This window comes from Ambystoma mexicanum, unplaced genomic scaffold, assembly GCF_040938575.1.
Source record: "Ambystoma mexicanum isolate Mex_15411 unplaced genomic scaffold, UKY_AmexF1_1 Mex_scaf1, whole genome shotgun sequence".
NCBI classification, from domain to species: domain Eukaryota; kingdom Metazoa; phylum Chordata; class Amphibia; order Caudata; family Ambystomatidae; genus Ambystoma; species Ambystoma mexicanum.
This window is the reverse complement of record NW_027182324.1, coordinates 641,493-668,435: the sequence shown is the minus strand read 5'-3', so window position 1 is coordinate 668,435 and position 26,943 is coordinate 641,493. Positions and strand designations below refer to the sequence as shown.

The following is a 26,943-nucleotide window of genomic DNA, read 5'->3' as shown; positions in this document are numbered from 1 at the left end:
CAGAATTTTCATCTGAGGGTCCAGGGTTCAAGTCCCTGTTCAGGCGTACCTTTGCTTCTTTTACAAAAAATTAAGCAGGAAATATGAATTGCTCATTCTAATATGTGCTATTTCTGATGGCATCGCAACCTTGGGCAATATGACTCTAAGGTAGTGGAGTCCAGAGTTCTTGGATGCTTTGCCAACATTTCAAGCCTGACTGTGCTTCTAAATAGCATGAAATAGCAATCTTTGTACAAAGTTTTAATATTGGGGAGACAGATTGGTCGAAAAAAAAGCAGACAGGCGCTGCTGAGATTTGAACTCAGGATCTCCTGTTTACTAGACAGGCGCTTTAACCAACTAAGCCGCAGCACCTTTTTTGCATCTGGTCTCCTTTCCTTCCTCATGTAATCATTTAGAAGTGAAATCCACTTTTTTAAGGCTGGGCTTCTGTTGCAATATAACTTTTCAAAATGTTTTCCAATTGACTGAAACTCCATTGCACAAAACGAGCATGTCATTAATCGTCGATTTAGAGTGGACTGCATTGCCCAGTGTGTGCATTGAGGAGCACATGTTCGTCTTTACTGGGGAGCAAGTTTGCACTCATGAATGTGGCAAAACATTCAAATCCGTAAGTGGGTGAACATTAAAGTCCTAGATGCTGCAAATCTCTATATCTGGATACGGAATGACTGAAAAAAGTTATGTCTCCAGTGTCAAAATGTGTGTAATGCACTAGTAATTCATTTCCTTTATTGCCCAGTGAGGTAGCCATGTATGGAGGTGCTGTAGAGTGAAAATCAAGTTTCAAATGGGCAGTAATCCCTGTGCCTGGATAGCTCAGTCGGTAGAGCATCAGACTTTTAATCTGAGGGTCCAGGGTTCAAGTCCCTGTTCAGGCGTACCTTTGCTTCTTTTACAAAAAATTAAGCAGGAAATATGAATTGCTCATTCTAATATGTGCTATTTCTGATGGCATCGCAACCTTGGGCAATATGACTCTAAGGTAGTGGAGTCCAGAGTTCTTGGATGCTTTGCCAACATTTCAAGCCTGACTGTGCTTCTAAATAGCATGAAATAGCAATCTTTGTACAAAGTTTTAATATTGGGGAGACAGATTGGTCGAAAAAAAAGCAGACAGGCGCTGCTGAGATTCGAACTCAGGATCTCCTGTTTACTAGACAGGCGCTTTAACCAACTAAGCCGCAGCACCTTTTTTGCATCTGGTCTCCTTTCCTTCCTCATGTAATCATTTAGAAGTGAAATCCACTTTTTTAAGGCTGGGCTTCTGTTGCAATATAACTTTTCAAAATGTTTTCCAATTGACTGAAACTCCATTGCACAAAACGAGCATGTCATTAATCGTCGATTTAGAGTGGACTGCATTGCCCAGTGTGTGCATTGAGGAGCACATGTTCGTCTTTACTGGGGAGCAAGTTTGCACTCATGAATGTGGCAAAACATTCAAATCCGTAAGTGGGTGACCATTAAAGTCCTACATGCTGCAAATCTCTATATCTGGATACGGAATGACTGAAAAAAGTTATGTCTCCAGTGTCAAAATGTGTGTAATGCACTAGTAATTCATTTCCTTTATTGACCAGTGAGGTAGCCATGTATGGAGGTGCTGTAGAGTGAAAATCAAGTTTCAAATGGGCAGTGATCCCTGTGCCTGGATAGCTCAGTCGGTAGAGCATCAGACTTTTCATCTGAGGGTCCAGGGTTCAAGTCCCTGTTCAGGCGTACCTTTGCTTCTTTTACAAAAAATTAAGCAGGAAATATGAATTGCTCATTCTAATATGTGCTATTTCTGATGGCATCGCAACCTTGGGCAATATGACTCTAAGGTAGTGGAGTCCAGAGTTCTTGGATGCTTTGCCAACATTTCAAGCCTGACTGTGCTTCTAAATAGCATGAAATAGCAATCTTTGTACAAAGTTTTAATATTGGGGAGACAGATTGGTCGAAAAAAAAGCAGACAGGCGCTGCTGAGATTTGAACTCAGGATCTCCTGTTTACTAGACAGGCGCTTTAACCAACTAAGCCGCAGCACCTTTTTTGCATCTGGTCTCCTTTCCTTCCTCATGTAATCATTTAGAAGTGAAATCCACTTTTTTAAGGCTGGGCTTCTGTTGCAATATAACTTTTCAAAATGTTTTCCAATTGACTGAAACTCCATTGCACAAAACGAGCATGTCATTAATCGTCGATTTAGAGTGGACTGCATTGCCCAGTGTGTGCATTGAGGAGCACATGTTCGTCTTTACTGGGGAGCAAGTTTGCACTCATGAATGTGGCAAAACATTCAAATCCGTAAGTGGGTGAACATTAAAGTCCTAGATGCTGCAAATCTCTATATCTGGATACGGAATGACTGAAAAAAGTTATGTCTCCAGTGTCAAAATGTGTGTAATGCACTAGTAATTCATTTCCTTTATTGCCCAGTGAGGTAGCCATGTATGGAGGTGCTGTAGAGTGAAAATCAAGTTTCAAATGGGCAGTAATCCCTGTGCCTGGATAGCTCAGTCGGTAGAGCATCAGACTTTTAATCTGAGGGTCCAGGGTTCAAGTCCCTGTTCAGGCGTACCTTTGCTTCTTTTACAAAAAATTAAGCAGGAAATATGAATTGCTCATTCTAATATGTGCTATTTCTGATGGCATCGCAACCTTGGGCAATATGACTCTAAGGTAGTGGAGTCCAGAGTTCTTGGATGCTTTGCCAACATTTCAAGCCTGACTGTGCTTCTAAATAGCATGAAATAGCAATCTTTGTACAAAGTTTTAATATTGGGGAGACAGATTGGTCGAAAAAAAAGCAGACAGGCGCTGCTGAGATTCGAACTCAGGATCTCCTGTTTACTAGACAGGCGCTTTAACCAACTAAGCCGCAGCACCTTTTTTGCATCTGGTCTCCTTTCCTTCCTCATGTAATCATTTAGAAGTGAAATCCACTTTTTTAAGGCTGGGCTTCTGTTGCAATATAACTTTTCAAAATGTTTTCCAATTGACTGAAACTCCATTGCACAAAACGAGCATGTCATTAATCGTCGATTTAGAGTGGACTGCATTGCCCAGTGTGTGCATTGAGGAGCACATGTTCGTCTTTACTGGGGAGCAAGTTTGCACTCATGAATGTGGCAAAACATTCAAATCCGTAAGTGGGTGACCATTAAAGTCCTACATGCTGCAAATCTCTATATCTGGATACGGAATGACTGAAAAAAGTTATGTCTCCAGTGTCAAAATGTGTGTAATGCACTAGTAATTCATTTCCTTTATTGACCAGTGAGGTAGCCATGTATGGAGGTGCTGTAGAGTGAAAATCAAGTTTCAAATGGGCAGTGATCCCTGTGCCTGGATAGCTCAGTCGGTAGAGCATCAGACTTTTAATCTGAGGGTCCAGGGTTCAAGTCCCTGTTCAGGCGTACCTTTGCTTCTTTTACAAAAAATTAAGCAGGAAATATGAATTGCTCATTCTAATATGTGCTATTTCTGATGGCATCGCAACCTTGGGCAATATGACTCTAAGGTAGTGGAGTCCAGAGTTCTTGGATGCTTTGCCAACATTTCAAGCCTGACTCTGCTTCTAAATAGCATGAAATAGCAATCTTTGTACAAAGTTTTAATATTGGGGAGACAGATTGGTCGAAAAAAAAGCAGACAGGCGCTGGTGAGATTCGAACTCAGGATCTCCTGTTTACTAGACAGGCGCTTTAACCAACTAAGCCACAGCACCTTTTTTGCATCTGGTCTCCTTTCCTTCCTCATGTAATCATTTAGAAGTGAAATCCACTTTTTTAACGCTGGGCTTCTGTTGCAATATAACTTTTCAAAATGTTTTCCAATTGACTGAAACTCCATTGCACAAAACGAGCATGTCATTAATCGTCGATTTAGAGTGGACTGCATTGCCCAGTGTGTGCATTGAGGAGCACATGTTCGTCTTTACTGGGGAGCAAGTTTGCACTCATGAATGTGGCAAAACATTCAAATCCGTAAGTGGGTGAACATTAAAGTCCTAGATGCTGCAAATCTCTATATCTGGATACGGAATGACTGAAAAAAGTTATGTCTCCAGTGTCAAAATGTGTGTAATGCACTAGTAATTCATTTCCTTTATTGACCAGTGAGGTAGCCATGTATGGAGGTGCTGTAGAGTGAAAATCAAGTTTCAAATGGGCAGTGATCCCTGTGCCTGGATAGCTCAGTCGGTAGAGCATCAGACTTTTAATCTGAGGGTCCAGGGTTCAAGTCCCTGTTCAGGCGTACCTTTGCTTCTTTTACAAAAAATTAAGCAGGAAATATGAATTGCTCATTCTAATATGTGCTATTTCTGATGGCATCGCAACCTTGGGCAATATGACTCTAAGGTAGTGGAGTCCAGAGTTCTTGGATGCTTTGCCAACATTTCAAGCCTGACTGTGCTTCTAAATAGCATGAAATAGCAATCTTTGTACAAAGTTTTAATATTGGGGAGACAGATTGGTCGAAAAAAAAAGCAGACAGGCGCTGCTGAGATTTGAACTCAGGATCTCCTGTTTACTAGACAGGCGCTTTAACCAACTAAGCCGCAGCACCTTTTTTGCATCTGGTCTCCTTTCCTTCCTCATGTAATCATTTAGAAGTGAAATCCACTTTTTTAAGGCTGGGCTTCTGTTGCAATATAACTTTTCAAAATGTTTTCCAATTGACTGAAACTCCATTGCACAAAACGAGCATGTCATTAATCGTCGATTTAGAGTGGACTGCATTGCCCAGTGTGTGCATTGAGGAGCACATGTTCGTCTTTACTGGGGAGCAAGTTTGCACTCATGAATGTGGCAAAACATTCAAATCCGTAAGTGGGTGAACATTAAAGTCCTAGATGCTGCAAATCTCTATATCTGGATACGGAATGACTGAAAAAAGTTATGTCTCCAGTGTCAAAATGTGTGTAATGCACTAGTAATTCATTTCCTTTATTGACCAGTGAGGTAGCCATGTATGGAGGTGCTGTAGAGTGAAAATCAAGTTTCAAATGGGCAGTGATCCCTGTGCCTGGATAGCTCAGTCGGTAGAGCATCAGACTTTTAATCTGAGGGTCCAGGGTTCAAGTCCCTGTTCAGGCGTACCTTTGCTTCTTTTACAAAAAATTAAGCAGGAAATATGAATTGCTCATTCTAATATGTGCTATTTCTGATGGCATCGCAACCTTGGGCAATATGACTCTAAGGTAGTGGAGTCCAGAGTTCTTGGATGCTTTGCCAACATTTCAAGCCTGACTGTGCTTCTAAATAGCATGAAATAGCAATCTTTGTACAAAGTTTTAATATTGGGGAGACAGATTGGTCGAAAAAAAAGCAGACAGGCGCTGCTGAGATTCGAACTCAGGATCTCCTGTTTACTAGACAGGCGCTTTAACCAACTAAGCCGCAGCACCTTTTTTGCATCTGGTCTCCTTTCCTTCCTCATGTAATCATTTAGAAGTGAAATCCACTTTTTTAAGGCTGGGCTTCTGTTGCAATATAACTTTTCAAAATGTTTTCCAATTGACTGAAACTCCATTGCACAAAACGAGCATGTCATTAATCGTCGATTTAGAGTGGACTGCATTGCCCAGTGTGTGCATTGAGGAGCACATGTTCGTCTTTACTGGGGAGCAAGTTTGCACTCATGAATGTGGCAAAACATTCAAATCCGTAAGTGGGTGACCATTAATGTCCTACATGCTGCAAATCTCTATATCTGGATACGGAATGACTGAAAAAAGTTATGTCTCCAGTGTCAAAATGTGTGTAATGCACTAGTAATTCATTTCCTTTATTGACCAGTGAGGTAGCCATGTATGGAGGTGCTGTAGAGTGAAAATCAAGTTTCAAATGGGCAGTGATCCTGTGGGTCCAGGATTCAAGTCCCTGTTCAAGCGTACCTTTGCTTCTTTTACAAAAAATTAAGCAGGAAATATGAATTGCTCATTCGAATATGTGTTATTTCTGATGGCATCTCAACCTTGGGCAATATGACTCTAAGGTAGTGGAGACCAGAGTTCTTGGGTGCTTTGCCAACATTTCAAGCCTGACTGTGCTTCTAAATAGCATGAAATAGCAATCTTTGTACAAAGTTTTAATATTGGGGAGACAGATTGGTCGAAAAAAAAGCAGACAGGCGCTGCTGAGATTCGAACTCAGGATCTCCTTTTTACTAGACAGGCGCTTTAACCAACTAAGCCACAGCACCTTTTTTGCATCTGGTCTCCTTTCCTTCCTCATGTAATCATTTAGAAGTGAAATCCACTTTTTTTAAGGCTGGGCTTCTGTTGCAATATAACTTTTCAAGATGTTTTCCAATTGACTGAAACTCCATTGCACAAAACGAGCATGTCATTAATCGTCGATTTAGAGTGGACTGCATTGCCCAGTGTGTGCATTGAGGAGCACATGTTCGTCTTTACTGGGGAGCAACTTTGCACTCATGAATGTGGCAAAACATTCAAATCCGTAAGTGGGTGAACATTAAAGTCCTAGATGCTGCAAATCTCTATATCTGGATACGGAATGACTGAAAAAAGTTATGTCTCCAGTGTCAAAATGTGTGTAATGCACTAGTAATTCATTTCCTTTATTGACCAGTGAGGTAGCCATGTATGGAGGTGCTGTAGAGTGAAAATCAAGTTTCAAATGGCAGTGATCCCTGTGCCTGGATAGCTCAGTAGGTAGAGCATCAGACTTTTAATTTGAGGGTCCAGGGTTCAAGTCCCTGGTCAGGCGTACCTTTGCTTCTTTTACAAAAAATTAAGCAGGAAATATGAATTGCTCATTCTAATATGTGCTATTTCTGATGGCATCGCAACCTTGGGCAATATGACTCTAAGGTAGTGGAGTCCAGAGTTCTTGGATGCTTTGCCAACATTTCAAGCCTGACTGTGCTTCTAAATAGCATGAAATAGCAATCTTTGTACAAAGTTTTAATATTGGGGAGACAGATTGGTCGAAAAAAAGCAGACAGGCGCTGCTGAGATTCGAACTCAGGATCTCCTGTTTACTAGACAGGCGCTTTAACCAACTAAGCCACAGCACCTTTTTTGCATCTGGTCTCCTTTCCTTCCTCATGTAATCATTTAGAAGTGAAATCCACTTTTTTAAGGGTGGGCTTCTGTTGCAATATAACTTTTCAAAATGTTTTCCAATTGACTGAAACTCCATTGCACAAAACGAGCATGTCATTAATCATCGATTTAGAGTGGACTGCATTGCCCAGTGTGTGCATTGAGGAGCACATGTTCGTCTTTACTGGGGAGCAAGTTTGCACTCATGAATGTGGCAAAACATTCAAATCCGTAAGTGGGTGAACATTAAAGTCCTAGATGCTGCAAATCTCTATATCTGGATACGGAATGACTGAAAAAAGTTATGTCTCCAGTGTCAAAATGTGTGTAATGCACTAGTAATTCATTTCCTTTATTGACCAGTGAGGTAGCCATGTATGGAGGTGCTGTAGAGTGAAAATCAAGTTTCAAATGGGCAGTGATCCCTGTGCCTGGATAGCTCAGTCGGTAGAGCATCAGACTTTTAATCTGAGGGTCCAGGGTTCAAGTCACTGTTCAGGTGTACCTTTGCTTCTTTTACAAAAAATTAAGCAGGAAATATGAATTGCTCATTCTAATATGTGCTATTTCTGATGGCATCGCAACCTTGGGCAATATGACTCTAAGGTAGTGGAGTCCAGAGTTCTTGGATGCTTTGCCAACATTTCAAGCCTGACTGTTGTTCTAAATAGCATGAAATAGCAATCTTTGTACAAAGTTTTAATATTGGGGAGACAGATTGGTCGAAAAAAAAGCAGACAGGCGCTGCTGAGATTCGAACTCAGGATCTCCTGTTTACTAGACAGGCGCTTTAACCAACTAAGCCTCAGCACCTTTTTTACATCTGGTCTCCTTTCCTTCCTCATGTAATCATATAGAAGTGAAATCCACTTTTTTAAGGCTGGGCTTCTGTTGCAATATAACTTTTCAAAATGTTTTCCAATTGACTGAAACTCCATTGCACAAAACGAGCATGTCATTAATCGTCGATTTAGAGTGGACTGCATTGCCCAGTGTGTGCATTGAGGAGCACATGTTCGTCTTTACTGGGGAGCAAGTTTGCACTCATGAATGTGGCAAAACATTCAAATCCGTAAGTGGGTGAACATTAAAGTCCTAGATGCTGCAAATCTCCATATCTGGATACGGAATGACTGAAAAAAGTTATGTCTCCAGTGTCAAAATGTGTGTAATGCACTAGTAATTCATTTCCTTTATTGACCAGTGAGGTAGCCATGTATGGAGGTGCTGTAGAGTGAAAATCAAGTTTCAAATGGGCAGTGATCCCTGTGCCTGGATAGCTCAGTAGGTGGAGCATCAGACTATTAATCTGAGGGTCCAGGGTTCAAGTCCCTGTTCAGGCGTATCTTTGCTTCTTTTACAAAAAATTTAGCAGGAAATATGAATTGCTCATTCTAATAAGTGCTATTTCTGATGGCATCGCAACCTTGGGCAATATGACTCTAAGGTAGTGGAGTCCAGAATTATTGGATGCTTTGCCAACATTTCAAGCCTGACTGTGCTTCTAAATAGCATGAAATAACAATCTTTGTACAAAGTTTTAAAATTGGGGAGACAGATTGGTCGAAAAAAAAAGCAGACAGGCGCTGCTGAGATTCGAACTCCGGATCTCCTGTTTACTAGACAGGCGCTTTAACCAACTAAGCCACAGCACCTTTTTTGCATCTGGTCTCCTTTCCTTCCTCATGTAATCATTTAGAAGTGAAATCCATTTTTTTTAAGGCTGGGCTTCTGTTGCAATATAACTTTTCAAAATGTTTTCCAATTGACTGAAACTCCATTGCACAAAACGAGCATGTCATTAATCGTCGATTTAGAGTGGACTGCATTGTCCAGTGTGTGCATTGAGGAGCACATGTTCGTCTTTACTGGGGAGCAAGTTTGCACTCATGAATGTGGCAAAACATTCAAATCCGTAAGTGGGTGAACATTAAAGTCCTAGATGCTGCAAATCTCTATATCTGGATACGGAATGACTGAAAAAAGTTATGTCTCCAGTGTCAAAATGTGTGTAATGCACTAGTAATTCATTTCCTTTATTGACCAGTGAGGTAGCCATGTATGAAGGTGCTGTAGAGTGAAAATCAAGTTTCAAATGGGCAGTGATCCCTGTGCCTGGATAGCTCAGTCGGTAGAGTATCAGACTTTTAATCTGAGGGTCCAGGGTTCAAGTCCCTGTTCAGGCGTACCTTTGCTTCTTTTACAAAAAATTAAGCAGGAAATATGAATTGCTCATTCTAATATGTGCTATTTCTGATGGCATCGCAACCTTGGGCAATATGACTCTAAGGTAGTGGAGTCCAGAGTTCTTGGATGCTTTGCCAACATTTCAAGCCTGACTGTGCTTCTAAATAGCATGAAATAGCAATCTTTGTACAAAGTTTTAATATTGGGGAGACAGATTGGTCGAAAAAAAAGCAGACAGGCGCTGCTGAGATTCGAACTCAGGATCTCCTGTTTACTAGACAGGCGCTTTAACCAACTAAGCCGCAGCACCTTTTTTGCATCTGGTCTCCTTTCCTTCCTCATGTAATCATTTAGAAGTGAAATCCACTTTTTTAAGGCTGGGCTTCTGTTGCAATATAACTTTTCAAAATGTTTTCCAATTGACTGAAACTCCATTGCACAAAACGAGCATGTCATTAATCGTCGATTTAGAGTGGACTGCATTGCCCAGTGTGTGCATTGAGGAGCACATGTTCGTCTTTACTGGGGAGCAAGTTTGCACTCATGAATGTGGCAAAACATTCAAATCCGTAAGTGGGTGACCATTAAAGTCCTACATGCTGCAAATCTCTATATCTGGATACGGAATGACTGAAAAAAGTTATGTCTCCAGTGTCAAAATGTGTGTAATGCACTAGTAATTCATTTCCTTTATTGACCAGTGAGGTAGCCATGTATGGAGGTGCTGTAGAGTGAAAATCAAGTTTCAAATGGGCAGTGATCCCTGTGCCTGGATAGCTCAGTCGGTAGAGCATCAGACTTTTCATCTGAGGGTCCAGGGTTCAAGTCCCTGTTCAGGCGTACCTTTGCTTCTTTTACAAAAAATTAAGCAGGAAATATGAATTGCTCATTCTAATATGTGCTATTTCTGATGGCATCGCAACCTTGGGCAATATGACTCTAAGGTAGTGGAGTCCAGAGTTCTTGGATGCTTTGCCAACATTTCAAGCCTGACTGTGCTTCTAAATAGCATGAAATAGCAATCTTTGTACAAAGTTTTAATATTGGGGAGACAGATTGGTCGAAAAAAAAGCAGACAGGCGCTGCTGAGATTTGAACTCAGGATCTCCTGTTTACTAGACAGGCGCTTTAACCAACTAAGCCGCAGCACCTTTTTTGCATCTGGTCTCCTTTCCTTCCTCATGTAATCATTTAGAAGTGAAATCCACTTTTTTAAGGCTGGGCTTCTGTTGCAATATAACTTTTCAAAATGTTTTCCAATTGACTGAAACTCCATTGCACAAAACGAGCATGTCATTAATCGTCGATTTAGAGTGGACTGCATTGCCCAGTGTGTGCATTGAGGAGCACATGTTCGTCTTTACTGGGGAGCAAGTTTGCACTCATGAATGTGGCAAAACATTCAAATCCGTAAGTGGGTGAACATTAAAGTCCTAGATGCTGCAAATCTCTATATCTGGATACGGAATGACTGAAAAAAGTTATGTCTCCAGTGTCAAAATGTGTGTAATGCACTAGTAATTCATTTCCTTTATTGCCCAGTGAGGTAGCCATGTATGGAGGTGCTGTAGAGTGAAAATCAAGTTTCAAATGGGCAGTGATCCCTGTGCCTGGATAGCTCAGTCGGTAGGGCATCAGACTTTTAATCTGAGGGTCCAGGGTTCAAGTCCCTGTTCAGGCGTACCTTTGCTTCTTTTACAAAAAATTAAGCAGGAAATATGAATTGCTCATTCTAATATGTGCTATTTCTGATGGCATCGCAACCTTGGGCAATATGACTCTAAGGTAGTGGAGTCCAGAGTTCTTGGATGCTTTGCCAACATTTCAAGCCTGACTGTGCTTCTAAATAGCATGAAATAGCAATCTTTGTACAAAGTTTTAATATTGGGGAGACAGATTGGTCGAAAAAAAAGCAGACAGGCGCTGCTGAGATTTGCACTCAGGATCTCCTGTTTACTAGACAGGCGCTTTAACCAACTAAGCCGCAGCACCTTTTTTGCATCTGGTCTCCTTTCCTTCCTCATGTAATCATTTAGAAGTGAAATCCACTTTTTTAAGGCTGGGCTTCTGTTGCAATATAACTTTTCAAAATGTTTTCCAATTGACTGAAACTCCATTGCACAAAACGAGCATGTCATTAATCGTCGATTTAGAGTGGACTGCATTGCCCAGTGTGTGCATTGAGGAGCACATGTTCGTCTTTACTGGGGAGCAAGTTTGCACTCATGAATGTGGCAAAACATTCAAATCCGTAAGTGGGTGAACATTAAAGTCCTAGATGCTGCAAATCTCTATATCTGGATACGGAATGACTGAAAAAAGTTATGTCTCCAGTGTCAAAATGTGTGTAATGCACTAGTAATTCATTTCCTTTATTGCCCAGTGAGGTAGCCATGTATGGAGGTGCTGTAGAGTGAAAATCAAGTTTCAAATGGGCAGTAATCCCTGTGCCTGGATAGCTCAGTCGGTAGAGCATCAGACTTTTAATCTGAGGGTCCAGGGTTCAAGTCCCTGTTCAGGCGTACCTTTGCTTCTTTTACAAAAAATTAAGCAGGAAATATGAATTGCTCATTCTAATATGTGCTATTTCTGATGGCATCGCAACCTTGGGCAATATGACTCTAAGGTAGTGGAGTCCAGAGTTCTTGGATGCTTTGCCAACATTTCAAGCCTGACTGTGCTTCTAAATAGCATGAAATAGCAATCTTTGTACAAAGTTTTAATATTGGGGAGACAGATTGGTCGAAAAAAAAGCAGACAGGCGCTGCTGAGATTCGAACTCAGGATCTCCTGTTTACTAGACAGGCGCTTTAACCAACTAAGCCGCAGCACCTTTTTTGCATCTGGTCTCCTTTCCTTCCTCATGTAATCATTTAGAAGTGAAATCCACTTTTTTAAGGCTGGGCTTCTGTTGCAATATAACTTTTCAAAATGTTTTCCAATTGACTGAAACTCCATTGCACAAAACGAGCATGTCATTAATCGTCGATTTAGAGTGGACTGCATTGCCCAGTGTGTGCATTGAGGAGCACATGTTCGTCTTTACTGGGGAGCAAGTTTGCACTCATGAATGTGGCAAAACATTCAAATCCGTAAGTGGGTGACCATTAAAGTCCTACATGCTGCAAATCTCTATATCTGGATACGGAATGACTGAAAAAAGTTATGTCTCCAGTGTCAAAATGTGTGTAATGCACTAGTAATTCATTTCCTTTATTGACCAGTGAGGTAGCCATGTATGGAGGTGCTGTAGAGTGAAAATCAAGTTTCAAATGGGCAGTGATCCCTGTGCCTGGATAGCTCAGTCGGTAGAGCATCAGACTTTTAATCTGAGGGTCCAGGGTTCAAGTCCCTGTTCAGGCGTACCTTTGCTTCTTTTACAAAAAATTAAGCAGGAAATATGAATTGCTCATTCTAATATGTGCTATTTCTGATGGCATCGCAACCTTGGGCAATATGACTCTAAGGTAGTGGAGTCCAGAGTTCTTGGATGCTTTGCCAACATTTCAAGCCTGACTGTGCTTCTAAATAGCATGAAATAGCAATCTTTGTACAAAGTTTTAATATTGGGGAGACAGATTGGTCGAAAAAAAAGCAGACAGGCGCTGGTGAGATTCGAACTCAGGATCTCCTGTTTACTAGACAGGCGCTTTAACCAACTAAGCCACAGCACCTTTTTTGCATCTGGTCTCCTTTCCTTCCTCATGTAATCATTTAGAAGTGAAATCCACTTTTTTAAGGCTGGGCTTCTGTTGCAATATAACTTTTCAAAATGTTTTCCAATTGACTGAAACTCCATTGCACAAAACGAGCATGTCATTAATCGTCGATTTAGAGTGGACTGCATTGCCCAGTGTGTGCATTGAGGAGCACATGTTCGTCTTTACTGGGGAGCAAGTTTGCACTCATGAATGTGGCAAAACATTCAAATCCGTAAGTGGGTGAACATTAAAGTCCTAGATGCTGCAAATCTCTATATCTGGATACGGAATGACTGAAAAAAGTTATGTCTCCAGTGTCAAAATGTGTGTAATGCACTAGTAATTAATTTCCTTTATTGACCAGTGAGGTAGCCATGTATGGAGGTGCTGTAGAGTGAAAATCAAGTTTCAAATGGGCAGTGATCCCTGTGCCTGGATAGCTCAGTCGGTAGAGCATCAGACTTTTAATCTGAGGGTCCAGGGTTCAAGTCACGGTTCAGGCGTACCTTTGCTTCTTTTACAAAAAATTAAGCAGGAAATATGAATTGCTCATTCTAATATGTGCTATTTCTGATGGCATCGCAACCTTGGGCAATATGACTCTAAGGTAGTGGAGTCCAGAGTTCTTGGAGGCTTTGCCAACATTTCAAGCCTGACTGTGCTTCTAAATAGCATGAAATAGCAATCTTTGTACAAAGTTTTAACATTGGGGAGACAGATTGGTCGAAAAAAAAGCAGACAGGCGCTGCTGACATTCAAACTCAGGATCTCCTGTTTACTAGACAGGCGCTTTAACCAACTAAGCCACAGCACCTTTTTTGCATCTGGTCTCCTTTCCTTCCTCATGTAATCATTTAGAAGTGAAATCCACTTTTTTTAAGGCTAGGCTTCTGTAGCAATATAACTTTTCAAAATGTTTTCCAATTGACTGAAACTCCATTGCACAAAACGAGCATGTCATTAATCGTCGATTTAGAGTGGACTGCATTGCCCAGTGTGTGCATTGAGGAGCACATGTTCGTCTTTACTGGGGAGCAAGTTTGCACTCATGAATGTGGCAAAACATTCAAATCCGTAAGTGGGTGACCATTAAAGTCCTACATGCTGCAAATCTCTATATCTGGATACGGAATGACTGAAAAAAGTTATGTCTCCAGTGTCAAAATGTGTGTAATGCACTAGTAATTCATTTCCTTTATTGACCAGTGAGGTAGCCATGTATGGAGGTGCTGTAGAGTGAAAATCAAGTTTCAAATGGGCAGTGATCCCTGTGCCTGGATAGCTCAGTCGGTAGAGCATCAGACTTTTAATCTGAGGGTCCAGGGTTCAAGTCCCTGTTCAGGCGTACCTTTGCTTCTTTTACAAAAAATTAAGCAGGAAATATGAATTGCTCATTCTAATATGTGCTATTTCTGATGGCATCGCAACCTTGGGCAATATGACTCTAAGGTAGTGGAGTCCAGAGTTCTTGGATGCTTTGCCAACATTTCAAGCCTGACTGTGCTTCTAAATAGCATGAAATAGCAATCTTTGTACAAAGTTTTAATATTGGGGAGACAGATTGGTCGAAAAAAAAAAGCAGACAGGCGCTGCTGAGATTTGAACTCAGGATCTCCTGTTTACTAGACAGGCGCTTTAACCAACTAAGCCGCAGCACCTTTTTTGCATCTGGTCTCCTTTCCTTCCTCATGTAATCATTTAGAAGTGAAATCCACTTTTTTAAGGCTGGGCTTCTGTTGCAATATAACTTTTCAAAATGTTTTCCAATTGACTGAAACTCCATTGCACAAAACGAGCATGTCATTAATCGTCGATTTAGAGTGGACTGCATTGCCCAGTGTGTGCATTGAGGAGCACATGTTCGTCTTTACTGGGGAGCAAGTTTGCACTCATGAATGTGGCAAAACATTCAAATCCGTAAGTGGGTGAACATTAAAGTCCTAGATGCTGCAAATCTCTATATCTGGATACGGAATGACTGAAAAAAGTTATGTCTCCAGTGTCAAAATGTGTGTAATGCACTAGTAATTCATTTCCTTTATTGACCAGTGAGGTAGCCATGTATGGAGGTGCTGTAGAGTGAAAATCAAGTTTCAAATGGGCAGTGATCCCTGTGCCTGGATAGCTCAGTCGGTAGAGCATCAGACTTTTAATCTGAGGGTCCAGGGTTCAAGTCCCTGTTCAGGCGTACCTTTGCTTCTTTTACAAAAAATTAAGCAGGAAATATGAATTGCTCATTCTAATATGTGCTATTTCTGATGGCATCGCAACCTTGGGCAATATGACTCTAAGGTAGTGGAGTCCAGAGTTCTTGGATGCTTTGCCAACATTTCAAGCCTGACTGTGCTTCTAAATAGCATGAAATAGCAATCTTTGTACAAAGTTTTAATATTGGGGAGACAGATTGGTCGAAAAAAAAGCAGACAGGCGCTGCTGAGATTCGAACTCAGGATCTCCTGTTTACTAGACAGGCGCTTTAACCAACTAAGCCGCAGCACCTTTTTTGCATCTGGTCTCCTTTCCTTCCTCATGTAATCATTTAGAAGTGAAATCCACTTTTTTAAGGCTGGGCTTCTGTTGCAATATAACTTTTCAAAATTTTTTCCAATTGACTGAAACTCCATTGCACAAAACGAGCATGTCATTAATCGTCGATTTAGAGTGGACTGCATTGCCCAGTGTGTGCATTGAGGAGCACATGTTCGTCTTTACTGGGGAGCAAGTTTGCACTCATGAATGTGGCAAAACATTCAAATCCGTAAGTGGGTGACCATTAAAGTCCTACATGCTGCAAATCTCTATATCTGGATACGGAATGACTGAAAAAAGTTATGTCTCCAGTGTCAAAATGTGTGTAATGCACTAGTAATTCATTTCCTTTATTGACCAGTGAGGTAGCCATGTATGGAGGTGCTGTAGAGTGAAAATCAAGTTTCAAATGGGCAGTGATCCCTGTGCCTGGATAGCTCAGTCGGTAGAGCATCAGACTTTTAATCTGAGGGTCCAGGGTTCAAGTCCCTGTTCAGGCGTACCTTTGCTTCTTTTACAAAAAATTAAGCAGGAAATATGAATTGCTCATTCTAATATGTGCTATTTCTGATGGCATCGCAACCTTGGGCAATATGACTCTAAGGTAGTGGAGTCCAGAGTTCTTGGATGCTTTGCCAACATTTCAAGCCTGACTGTGCTTCTAAATAGCATGAAATAGCAATCTTTGTACAAAGTTTTAATATTGGGGAGACAGATTGGTCGAAAAAAAAGCAGACAGGCGCTGGTGAGATTCGAACTCAGGATCTCCTGTTTACTAGACAGGCGCTTTAACCAACTAAGCCACAGCACCTTTTTTGCATCTGGTCTCCTTTCCTTCCTCATGTAATCATTTAGAAGTGAAATCCACTTTTTTAAGGCTGGGCTTCTGTTGCAATATAACTTTTCAAAATGTTTTCCAATTGACTGAAACTCCATTGCACAAAACGAGCATGTCAGTAATCGACGATTTAGAGTGGACTGCATTGCCCAGTGTGTGCATTGAGGAGCACATGTACGTCTTTACTGGTGAGCAAGTTTGCACTCATGAATGCGGCAAAACATTCAAATGCGTGGGCTGGATGACCATTAAAGTCCTACATGCTGCAAATCTCTATATCTGGATACGGAATGACTGAAAAAAGTTATGTCTCCAGTGTCAAAATGTGTGTAATGCACTAGTAATTCATTTCCTTTATTGACCAGTGAGGTAGCCATGTATGGAGGTGCTGTAGAGTGAAAATCAAGTTTCAAATGGGCAGTGATCCCTGTGCCTGGATAGCTCAGTCGGTAGAGCATCAGACTTTTAATCTGAGGGTCCAGGGTTCAAGTCACTGTTCAGGTGTACCTTTGCTTCTTTTACAAAAAATTAAGCAGGAAATATGAATTGCTCATTCTAATATGTGCTATTTCTGATGGCATCGCAACCTTGGGCGATATGACTCTAAGGTAGTGGAGTCCAGAGTTTTTGGATGCTTTGCCAACATTTCAAGCCTGACTGTGCTTCTAAATAGCATGAAATAGCAATCTTTGTACAAAGTTTTAATATTGGGGAGACAGATTGGTCGAAAAAAAAGCAGACATGCGCTGCTGAGATTCGAACTCAGGATCTCCTGTTTACTAGACAGGCGCTTTAACCAACTAAGCCACAGCACCTTTTTTGCATCTGGTCTCCTTTCCTTCCTCATGTAATCATTTAGAAGTGAAATCCATTTTTTTTAAGGCTGGGCTTCTGTTGCAATATAACTTTTCAAAATGTTTTCCAATTGACTGAAACTCCATTGCACAAAACGAGCATGTCATTAATCGTCGATTTAGAGTGGACTGCATTGTCCAGTGTGTGCATTGAGGAGCACATGTTCGTCTTTACTGGGGAGCAAGTTTGCACTCATGAATGTGGCAAAACATTCAAATCCGTAAGTGGGTGAACATTAAAGTCCTAGATGCTGCAAATCTCTATATCTGGATACGGAATGACTGAAAAAAGTTATGTCTCCAGTGTCAAAATGTGTGTAATGCACTAGTAATTCATTTCCTTTATTGACCAGTGAGGTAGCCATGTATGAAGGTGCTGTAGAGTGAAAATCAAGTTTCAAATGGGCAGTGATCCCTGTGCCTGGATAGCTCAGTCGGTAGAGTATCAGACTTTTAATCTGAGGGTCTAGGGTTCAAGTCCCTGCTCAGGCGTACCTTCGCTTCTTTTACAAAAAATTAAGCAGGAAATATGAATTGCTCATTCTAATATGTGCTATTTCTGATGGCATCGCAACCTTGGGCAATATGACTCTAAGGTAGTGGAGTCCAGAGTTTTTGGATGCTTTGCCAACATTTCAAGCCTGACTGTGCTTCTAAATAGCATGAAATAGCAATCTTTGTACAAAGTTTTAATATTGGGGAGACAGATTGGTCGAAAAAAAAGCAGACAGGCGCTGCTGAGATTCGAACTCAGGATCTCCTGTTTACTAGACAGGCGCTTTAACCAACTAAGCCACAGCACCTTTTTTGCATCTGGTCTCCTTTCCTTCCTCATGTAATCATTTAGAAGTGAAATCCATTTTTTTTAAGGCTGGGCTTCTGTTGCAATATAACTTTTCAAAATGTTTTCCAATTGACGGAAACTCCATTGCACAAAACGAGCATGTCATTAATCGTCGATTTAGAGCGGACTGCATTGCCCAGTGTGTGCATTGAGGAGCACATGTACGTCTTTACTGGGGAGTAAGTTTGCACTCATGAATGTGGCAAAACATTCAAATCCGTAAGTGGGTGACAATTAAAGTCCTAGATGCTGCAAATCTCTACATCTGGATAAGGAATGACTGAAAAAGTTATGTCTCCAGTGTCAAAATGTGTGTAATGCACTAGTAATTAATTTCCTTTATTGACCAGTGAGGTAGCCATGTATGGAGGTGCTGTAGAGTGAAAATCAAGTTTCAAATGGGCAGTGATCCATGTGCCTGGATAGCTCAGTCGGTAGAGCATCAGACTTTTAATCTGAGGGTCCAGGGTTCAAGTCCCTGTTGCATCTGGTCTCCTTTCCTTCCTCATGTAATCATTTAGAAGTGAAATCCACTTTTTTTAAGGCTGGGCTTCTGTTGCAATATAACTTTTCAAAATGTTTTCCAATTGACTGAAACTCCATTGCACAAAACGAGCATGTCAGTAATCGACGATTTAGAGTGGACTGCATTGCCCAGTGTGTGCATTGAGGAGAACATGTACGTCTTTACTGGGGGAGCAAGTTTGCACTCATGAATGTGGCAAAACATTCAAATCCGTGGGGTGGATGACCATTAAAGTCCTAGATGCTGCAAATCTCTATATCTGGATACGGAATGACTGAAAAAAGTCATGTCTCCAGTGTCAAAATGTGTGTAATGCACTAGTAATTCATTTCCTTTATTGACCAGTGAGGTAGCCATGTATGGAGGTGCTGTAGAGTGAAAATCAAGTTTCAAATGGGCAGTGATCCTGTGGGTCCAGGATTCAAGTCCCTGTTCAAGCGTACCTTTGCTTCTTTTACAAAAAATTAAGCAGGAAATATGAATTGCTCATTCGAATATGTGTTATTTCTGATGGCATCTCAACCTTGGGCAATATGACTCTAAGGTAGTGGAGACCAGAGTTCTTGGGTGCTTTGCCAACATTTCAAGCCTGACTGTGCTTCTAAATAGCATGAAATAGCAATCTTTGTACAAAGTTTTAATATTGGGGAGACAGATTGGTCGAAAAAAAAGCAGACAGGCGCTGCTGAGATTCGAACTCAGGATTTCCTTTTTACTAGACAGGCGCTTTAACCAACTAAGCCACAGCACCTTTTTTGCATCTGGTCTCCTTTCCTTCCTCATGTAATCATTTAGAAGTGAAATCCACTTTTTTTAAGGCTGGGCTTCTGTTGCAATATAACTTTTCAAGATGTTTTCCAATTGACTGAAACTCCATTGCACAAAACGAGCATGTCATTAATCGTCGATTTAGAGTGGACTGCATTGCCCAGTGTGTGCATTGAGGAGCACATGTTCGTCTTTACTGGGGAGCAACTTTGCACTCATGAATGTGGCAAAACATTCAAATCCGTAAGTGGGTGAACATTAAAGTCCTAGATGCTGCAAATCTCTATATCTGGATACTGAATGACTGAAAAAAGTTATGTCTCCAGTGTCAAAATGTGTGTAATGCACTAGTAATTCATTTCCTTTATTGACCAGTGAGGTAGCCATGTATGGAGGTGCTGTAGAGTGAAAATCAAGTTTCAAATGGCAGTGATCCCTGTGCCTGGATAGCTCAGTCGGTAGAGCATCAGACTTTTAATTTGAGGGTCCAGGGTTCAAGTCCCTGGTCAGGCGTACCTTTGCTTCTTTTACAAAAAATTAAGCAGGAAATATGAATTGCTCATTCTAATATGTGCTATTTCTGATGGCATCGCAACCTTGGGCAATATGACTCTAAGGTAGTGGAGTCCAGAGTTCTTGGATGCTTTGCCAACATTTCAAGCCTGACTGTGCTTCTAAATAGCATGAAATAGCAATCTTTGTACAAAGTTTTAATATTGGGGAGACAGATTGGTCGAAAAAAAGCAGACAGGCGCTGCTGAGATTCGAACTCAGGATCTCCTGTTTACTAGACAGGCGCTTTAACCAACTAAGCCACAGCACCTTTTTTGCATCTGGTCTCCTTTCCTTCCTCATGTAATCATTTAGAAGTGAAATCCACTTTTTTAAGGGTGGGCTTCTGTTGCAATATAACTTTTCAAAATGTTTTCCAATTGACTGAAACTCCATTGCACAAAACGAGCATGTCATTAATCATCGATTTAGAGTGGACTGCATTGCCCAGTGTGTGCATTGAGGAGCACATGTTCGTCTTTACTGGGGAGCAAGTTTGCACTCATGAATGTGGCAAAACATTCAAATCCGTAAGTGGGTGAACATTAAAGTCCTAGATGCTGCAAATCTCTATATCTGGATACGGAATGACTGAAAAAAGTTATGTCTCCAGTGTCAAAATGTGTGTAATGCACTAGTAATTCATTTCCTTTATTGACCAGTGAGGTAGCCATGTATGGAGGTGCTGTAGAGTGAAAATCAAGTTTCAAATGGGCAGTGATCCCTGTGCCTGGATAGCTCAGTCGGTAGAGCATCAGACTTTTAATCTGAGGGTCCAGGGTTCAAGTCACTGTTCAGGTGTACCTTTGCTTCTTTTACAAAAAATTAAGCAGGAAATATGAATTGCTCATTCTAATATGTGCTATTTCTGATGGCATCGCAACCTTGGGCAATATGACTCTAAGGTAGTGGAGTCCAGAGTTCTTGGATGCTTTGCCAACATTTCAAGCCTGACTGTTGTTCTAAATAGCATGAAATAGCAATCTTTGTACAAAGTTTTAATATTGGGGAGACAGATTGGTCGAAAAAAAAGCAGACAGGCGCTGCTGAGATTCGAACTCAGGATCTCCTGTTTACTAGACAGGCGCTTTAACCAACTAAGCCTCAGCACCTTTTTTACATCTGGTCTCCTTTCCTTCCTCATGTAATCATATAGAAGTGAAATCCACTTTTTTAAGGCTGGGCTTCTGTTGCAATATAACTTTTCAAAATGTTTTCCAATTGACTGAAACTCCATTGCACAAAACGAGCATGTCATTAATCGTCGATTTAGAGTGGACTGCATTGCCCAGTGTGTGCATTGAGGAGCACATGTTCGTCTTTACTGGGGAGCAAGTTTGCACTCATGAATGTGGCAAAACATTCAAATCCGTAAGTGGGTGAACATTAAAGTCCTAGATGCTGCAAATCTCCATATCTGGATACGGAATGACTGAAAAAAGTTATGTCTCCAGTGTCAAAATGTGTGTAATGCACTAGTAATTCATTTCCTTTATTGACCAGTGAGGTAGCCATGTATGGAGGTGCTGTAGAGTGAAAATCAAGTTTCAAATGGGCAGTGATCCCTGTGCCTGGATAGCTCAGTAGGTAGAGCATCAGACTATTAATCTGAGGGTCCAGGGTTCAAGTCCCTGTTCAGGCGTATCTTTGCTTCTTTTACAAAAAATTTAGCAGGAAATATGAATTGCTCATTCTAATATGTGCTATTTCTGATGGCATCGCAACCTTGGGCAATATGACTCTAAGGTAGTGGAGTCCAGAATTATTGGATGCTTTGCCAACATTTCAAGCCTGACTGTGCTTCTAAATAGCATGAAATAACAATCTTTGTACAAAGTTTTAAAATTGGGGAGACAGATTGGTCGAAAAAAAAAGCAGACAGGCGCTGCTGAGATTCGAACTCCGGATCTCCTGTTTACTAGACAGGCGCTTTAACCAACTAAGCCACAGAACCTCTTTTGCATCTGGTCTCCTTTCCTTCCTCATGTAATCATTTAGAAGTGAAATTCACTTTTTTTAAGGCTGGGCTTCTGTTGCAATATAACTTTACAAAATGTTTTCCAATTGACTGAAACTCCATTGCACAAAACGAGCATGTCATTAATCGTCGATTTAGAGTGGACTGCATTGCCCAGTGTGTGCATTGAGGAGCACATGTTCGTCTTTACTGGGGAGCAAGTTTGCACTCATGAATGTGGCAAAACATTCAAATCCGTAAGTGGGTGAACATTAAAGTCCTAGATGCTGCAAATCTCTATATCTGGATACGGAATGACTGAAAAAAGTTATGTCTCCAGTGTCAAAATGTGTGTAATGCACTAGTAATTCATTTCCTTTATTGACCAGTGAGGTAGCCATGTATGGAGGTGCTGTAGAGTGAAAATCAAGTTTCAAATGGGCAGTGATCCCTGTGCCTGGATAGCTCAGTCGGTAGAGCATCAGACTTTTAATCTGAGGGTCCAGGGTTCAAGTCCCTGTTCACGTGTATCTTTGCTTCTTTTACAAAAAAATTAGCAGGAAATATGAATTGCTCATTCTAATATGTGCTAATTCTGATGGCATCGCAACCTTGGGCAATATGACTCTAAGGTAGTGGAGTCCAGAATTATTGGATGCTTTGCCAACATTTCAAGCCTGACTGTGCTTCTAAATAGCATGAAATAACAATCTTTTTACAAAGTTTTAAAATTGGGGAGACAGATTGGTCGAAAAAAAAGCAGACAGGCGCTGCTGAGATTCGAACTCTGGATCTCATGTTTACTAGACAGGCGCTTTAACCAACTAAGCCACAGCACCTCTTTTGCATCTGGTCTCCTTTCCTTCCTCATGTAATCATTTAGAAGTGAAATTCACTTTTTTTAAGGCTGGGCTTCTGTTGCAATATAACTTTACAAAATGTTTTCCAATTGACTGAAACTCCATTGCACAAAACGAGCATGTCATTAATCGTCGATTTAGAGTGGACTGCATTGCCCAGTGTGTGCATTGAGGAGCACATGTTAGTCTTTACTGGGGAGCAAGTTTGCACTCATGAAAGTGGCAAAACATTCAAATCCGTAAGTGGGTGAACATTAAAGTCCTAGATGCTGCAAATCTCTATATCTGGATACGGAATGACTGAAAAAAGTTATGTCTCCAGTGTCAAAATGTGTGTAATGCACTAGTAATTCATTTCCTTTATTGACCAGTGAGGTAGCCATGTATGGAGGTGCTGTAGAGTGAAAATCAAGTTTCACATGGGCAGTGATCCCTGTGCCTGGATAGCTCAGTCGGTAGAGCATCAGACTTTTAATCTGAGGGTTCAGGGTTCAAGTCCCTGTTCAGGCGTACCTTTGCTTCTTTTACAAAAAATTAAGCAGGAAATATGAATTGCTCATTCTAATATGTGCTATTTCTGTTGGCATCGCAACCTTGGGCAATATGACTCTAAGGTAGTGGAGTCCAGAGTTTTTGGATGCTTTGCCAACATTTCAAGCCTGACTGTGCTTCTAAATAGCATGAAATAGCAATCTTTGTACAAAGTTTTAATATTGGGGAGACAGATTGGTCGAAAAAAAAGCAGACAGGCGCTGCTGAGATTCGAACTCAGGATCTCCTGTTTACTAGACAGGCACTTTAACCAACTAAGCCACAGCACCTTTTTTGCATCTGGTCTCCTTTCCTTCCTCATGTAATCATTTAGAAGTGAAATCCATTTTTTTTAAGGCTGGGCTTCTGTTGCAATATAACTTTTCAAAATGTTTTCCAATTGACTGAAACTCCATTGCACAAAACGAGCATGTCATTAATCGTCGATTTAGAGTGGACTGCATTGCCCAGTGTGTGCATTGAGGAGCACATGTTCGTCTTTACTGGGGAGCAAGTTTGCACTCATGAATGTAGCAAAACATTCAAATCCGTAAGTGGGTGAACATTAAAGTCCTAGATGCTGCAAATCTCTATATCTGGATACGGAATGACTGAAAAAAGTTATGTCTCCAGTGTCAAAATGTGTGTAATGCACTAGTAATTCATTTCCTTTATTGACCAGTGAGGTAGCCATGTATGGAGGTGCTGTAGAGTGAAAATCAAGTTTCAAATGGGCAGTGATCCCTGTGCCTGGATAGCTCAGTCGGTAGAGCATCAGACTTTTAATCTGAGGGTCCAGGGTTCAAGTTACTGTTCAGGCGTACCTTTGCTTCTTTTACAAAAAATTAAGCAGGAAATATGAATTGTTCATTCTAATATGTGCTATTTCTGATGGCATCGCAACCTTGGGCAATATGACTCTAAGGTAGTGGAGTCCAGAGTTCTTGGATGCTTTGCCAACATTTCAAGCCTGACTGTGCTTCTAAATAGCATGAAATAGCAATCTTTGTACAAAGTTTTAATATTGGGGAGACAGATTGGTCGAAAAAAAGCAGACAGGCGCTGCTGAGATTCGAACTCAGGATCTCCTGTTTACTAGACAGGCGCTTTAACCAACTAAGCCACAGCACCTTTTTTGCATCTGGTCTCCTTTCCTTCCTCATGTAATCATTTAGAAGTGAAATCCACTTTTTTAAGGGTGGGCTTCTGTTGCAATATAACTTTTCAAAATGTTTTCCAATTGACTGAAACTCCATTGCACAAAACGAGCATGTCATTAATCATCGATTTAGAGTGGACTGCATTGCCCAGTGTGTGCATTGAGGAGCACATGTTCGTCTTTACTGGGGAGCAAGTTTGCACTCATGAATGTGGCAAAACATTCAAATCCGTAAGTGGGTGAACATTAAAGTCCTAGATGCTGCAAATCTCTATATCTGGATACGGAATGACTGAAAAAAGTTATGTCTCCAGTGTCAAAATGTGTGTAATGCACTAGTAATTCATTTCCTTTATTGACCAGTGAGGTAGCCATGTATGGAGGTGCTGTAGAGTGAAAATCAAGTTTCAAATGGGCAGTGATCCCTGTGCCTGGATAGCTCAGTCGGTAGAGCATCAGACTTTTAATCTGAGGGTCCAGGGTTCAAGTCACTGTTCAGGTGTACCTTTGCTTCTTTTACAAAAAATTAAGCAGGAAATATGAATTGCTCATTCTAATATGTGCTATTTCTGATGGCATCGCAACCTTGGGCAATATGACTCTAAGGTAGTGGAGTCCAGAGTTTTTGGATGCTTTGCCAACATTTCAAGCCTGACTGTGCTTCTAAATAGCATGAAATAGCAATCTTTGTACAAAGTTTTAATATTGGGGAGACAGATTGGTCGAAAAAAAAGCAGACATGCGCTGCTGAGATTCGAACTCAGGATCTCCTGTTTACTAGACAGGCGCTTTAACCAACTAAGCCACAGCACCTTTTTTGCATCTGGTCTCCTTTCCTTCCTCATGTAATCATTTAGAAGTGAAATCCATTTTTTTTAAGGCTGGGCTTCTGTTGCAATATAACTTTTCAAAATGTTTTCCAATTGACTGAAACTCCATTGCACAAAACGAGCATGTCATTAATCGTCGATTTAGAGTGGACTGCATTGTCCAGTGTGTGCATTGAGGAGCACATGTTCGTCTTTACTGGGGAGCAAGTTTGCACTCATGAATGTGGCAAAACATTCAAATCCGTAAGTGGGTGAACATTAAAGTCCTAGATGCTGCAAATCTCTATATCTGGATACGGAATGACTGAAAAAAGTTATGTCTCCAGTGTCAAAATGTGTGTAATGCACTAGTAATTCATTTCCTTTATTGACCAGTGAGGTAGCCATGTATGAAGGTGCTGTAGAGTGAAAATCAAGTTTCAAATGGGCAGTGATCCCTGTGCCTGGATAGCTCAGTCGGTAGAGTATCAGACTTTTAATCTGAGGGTCTAGGGTTCAAGTCCCTGCTCAGGCGTACCTTCGCTTCTTTTACAAAAAATTAAGCAGGAAATATGAATTGCTCATTCTAATATGTGCTATTTCTGATGGCATCGCAACCTTGGGCAATATGACTCTAAGGTAGTGGAGTCCAGAGTTTTTGGATGCTTTGCCAACATTTCAAGCCTGACTGTGCTTCTAAATAGCATGAAATAGCAATCTTTGTACAAAGTTTTAATATTGGGGAGACAGATTGGTCGAAAAAAAAGCAGACAGGCGCTGCTGAGATTCGAACTCAGGATCTCCTGTTTACTAGACAGGCGCTTTAACCAACTAAGCCACAGCACCTTTTTTGCATCTGGTCTCCTTTCCTTCCTCATGTAATCATTTAGAAGTGAAATCCATTTTTTTTAAGGCTGGGCTTCTGTTGCAATATAACTTTTCAAAATGTTTTCCAATTGACGGAAACTCCATTGCACAAAACGAGCATGTCATTAATCGTCGATTTAGAGCGGACTGCATTGCCCAGTGTGTGCATTGAGGAGCACATGTACGTCTTTACTGGGGAGTAAGTTTGCACTCATGAATGTGGCAAAACATTCAAATCCGTAAGTGGGTGACAATTAAAGTCCTAGATGCTGCAAATCTCTACATCTGGATAAGGAATGACTGAAAAAGTTATGTCTCCAGTGTCAAAATGTGTGTAATGCACTAGTAATTAATTTCCTTTATTGACCAGTGAGGTAGCCATGTATGGAGGTGCTGTAGAGTGAAAATCAAGTTTCAAATGGGCAGTGATCCATGTGCCTGGATAGCTCAGTCGGTAGAGCATCAGACTTTTAATCTGAGGGTCCAGGGTTCAAGTCCCTGTTGCATCTGGTCTCCTTTCCTTCCTCATGTAATCATTTAGAAGTGAAATCCACTTTTTTTGAAGGCTGGGCTTCTGTTGCAATATAACTTTTCAAAATGTTTTCCAATTGACTGAAACTCCATTGCACAAAACGAGCATGTCAGTAATCGACGATTTAGAGTGGACTGCATTGCCCAGTGTGTGCATTGAGGAGAACATGTACGTCTTTACTGGGGGAGCAAGTTTGCACTCATGAATGTGGCAAAACATTCAAATCCGTGGGGTGGATGACCATTAAAGTCCTAGATGCTGCAAATCTCTATATCTGGATACGGAATGACTGAAAAAAGTCATGTCTCCAGTGTCAAAATGTGTGTAATGCACTAGTAATTCATTTCCTTTATTGACCAG

General features: G+C 41.0%; 12 non-coding genes across 12 annotated transcripts; all 12 read left to right on the top strand.

Annotated features, from left to right (window-relative positions):
* The first annotated feature begins 814 nt into the window (after positions 1-814).
* On the top strand, positions 815-887 carry TRNAK-UUU (transfer RNA lysine (anticodon UUU)). The gene has a single exon. It is a non-coding gene; the product is annotated as a tRNA-Lys (tRNA).
* A 1,609-nt stretch (positions 888-2,496) lies between these two features.
* Positions 2,497-2,569, top strand: TRNAK-UUU (transfer RNA lysine (anticodon UUU)). The gene has a single exon. It is a non-coding gene; the product is annotated as a tRNA-Lys (tRNA).
* A 768-nt stretch (positions 2,570-3,337) lies between these two features.
* On the top strand, positions 3,338-3,410 carry TRNAK-UUU (transfer RNA lysine (anticodon UUU)). The gene has a single exon. It is a non-coding gene; the product is annotated as a tRNA-Lys (tRNA).
* A 768-nt stretch (positions 3,411-4,178) lies between these two features.
* Positions 4,179-4,251, top strand: TRNAK-UUU (transfer RNA lysine (anticodon UUU)). Its single transcript has one exon. It is a non-coding gene; the product is annotated as a tRNA-Lys (tRNA).
* A 769-nt stretch (positions 4,252-5,020) lies between these two features.
* On the top strand, positions 5,021-5,093 carry TRNAK-UUU (transfer RNA lysine (anticodon UUU)). The gene has a single exon. It is a non-coding gene; the product is annotated as a tRNA-Lys (tRNA).
* Positions 5,094-8,339: 3,246 nt separating this feature from the next.
* Positions 8,340-8,412, top strand: TRNAN-AUU (transfer RNA asparagine (anticodon AUU)). The gene has a single exon. It is a non-coding gene; the product is annotated as a tRNA-Asn (tRNA).
* Positions 8,413-11,705: 3,293 nt separating this feature from the next.
* Positions 11,706-11,778, top strand: TRNAK-UUU (transfer RNA lysine (anticodon UUU)). The gene has a single exon. It is a non-coding gene; the product is annotated as a tRNA-Lys (tRNA).
* Positions 11,779-12,546: 768 nt separating this feature from the next.
* TRNAK-UUU (transfer RNA lysine (anticodon UUU)) lies at positions 12,547-12,619 on the top strand. The gene has a single exon. It is a non-coding gene; the product is annotated as a tRNA-Lys (tRNA).
* A 1,610-nt stretch (positions 12,620-14,229) lies between these two features.
* Positions 14,230-14,302, top strand: TRNAK-UUU (transfer RNA lysine (anticodon UUU)). Its single transcript has one exon. It is a non-coding gene; the product is annotated as a tRNA-Lys (tRNA).
* A 770-nt stretch (positions 14,303-15,072) lies between these two features.
* TRNAK-UUU (transfer RNA lysine (anticodon UUU)) lies at positions 15,073-15,145 on the top strand. The gene has a single exon. It is a non-coding gene; the product is annotated as a tRNA-Lys (tRNA).
* A 768-nt stretch (positions 15,146-15,913) lies between these two features.
* Positions 15,914-15,986, top strand: TRNAK-UUU (transfer RNA lysine (anticodon UUU)). The gene has a single exon. It is a non-coding gene; the product is annotated as a tRNA-Lys (tRNA).
* A 5,451-nt stretch (positions 15,987-21,437) lies between these two features.
* Positions 21,438-21,510, top strand: TRNAN-AUU (transfer RNA asparagine (anticodon AUU)). Its single transcript has one exon. It is a non-coding gene; the product is annotated as a tRNA-Asn (tRNA).
* Positions 21,511-26,943: the final 5,433 nt, after the last annotated feature.